Genomic DNA, 1,408 nt, shown 5'->3' on the forward strand with positions numbered 1-1,408 from the left:
TTGAATTGTTTCTAGTTTGGAGCTATAATTTATAATGATGCTATCAACCTTCATGTACAATGTGTATACATATGCTTTTTTTCTCTTGGGTAAATAGCTTGAAATGGGATTTCTAAGTCACATGATATGTTTAATTTCTTGGAAAACTACCAACTGACTTCCAAAGTGGCTCTTTTGTTCCTCCATCAGTAACGCACGGGGTTTGTTGTTGCTTCAAATCCTCATTAGTACTTGGGATTGTCATTTCTTATCTATTCTAATGTGTGGGTGGAGCTATCTCACAGTTTTAGTTTTCATTTCTCTAATAACTAGCAATACCAAGCATCTTTTCATGTGCTCATTGGCAAAGTTTGTTTGATCTTTTGTTCATTTTTAATTGAATATTATTGTTATGATGTAGAGTTCTTGACATATTCTAAATTCAAGTCCTTTGTAGTATGTTTTACAAAAATTTCATCCTGTTTTGTGGCTTACATTTCCATTTTCTTAATGGTACCATCCCCAAAGCCCAAGCTTTTTATTTTGACAAAATCAAGTTTATCAAAGTTTTCTTTTATGGTTTATATTTTTATGTGTATGTTCTATTTAGGCAATCTTTGCCTAACTCAAGATAACAAAGAACATCTCATAGCTTTTACATTTTGGTAAAATTGTGAAAAAAATCATACAATTACATTATGATCCAGTTCAAATTAATTTGTATGCATGGTGTGAAGTAAGAGTCCATGTTCTTTTTTCTTTTTTTCTTTTACATATGGATACCCAATTTCTCCAGCATCATGTGTTGAAAAGACTATACTTTCCCTATTTGTAAAAAAGTCAACTGACTAGGGTGGCCCCTGTGGCTCAGAGGAGTAGGGCACCAGCCCCATATGCCAGAGGTGGTGGGTTCAAACCCACCCTGGGCCAAAAACTGCAAAAAAGAAAAAAAAGTCAAATGACTATATAAGTGTGGGTCTGCTTCTGGTCTCAGTTCTGTTTCATTGATCAATATGCCTATCCTTATACCAAACACCACTCTGCCTTATTATTTGTAGCTTTATAGAAAGTTTGAGATCAGTACATTTCCTAATTCTTCTTTTTCAAAATATTTTTTTTTTTTTTATTGAGACAGAGTTTCACTATGTCATCCTCGGAAGAGTGCCGTGGCTCACAGCTCACAGCTCACACCTCAAACTCTTGGGCTTAAGCAATTCTCTTGCCTCAGCCTCCCAAGTAGCTGGGACTACAGGTGCCCACTCCAATGCCTGGGTATTTTTTGCTGTGGTTGTCATTGTTGTTTTAGCAGGCCTGGGCTGGGTTTGAACCCGCCAGCCCTGATATATGTGGCTGGCACTCTAACCACTGAGGTACAGGCACCGAGCTGTTTCTCAAAATAGTTCGTTTTTTTTAGGTCTTGTGCACTCTC

The sequence above is a fragment of the Nycticebus coucang genome, chromosome 15 (assembly GCF_027406575.1).
Source record: "Nycticebus coucang isolate mNycCou1 chromosome 15, mNycCou1.pri, whole genome shotgun sequence".
Classification (NCBI taxonomy): Eukaryota; Metazoa; Chordata; class Mammalia; order Primates; family Lorisidae; genus Nycticebus; species Nycticebus coucang.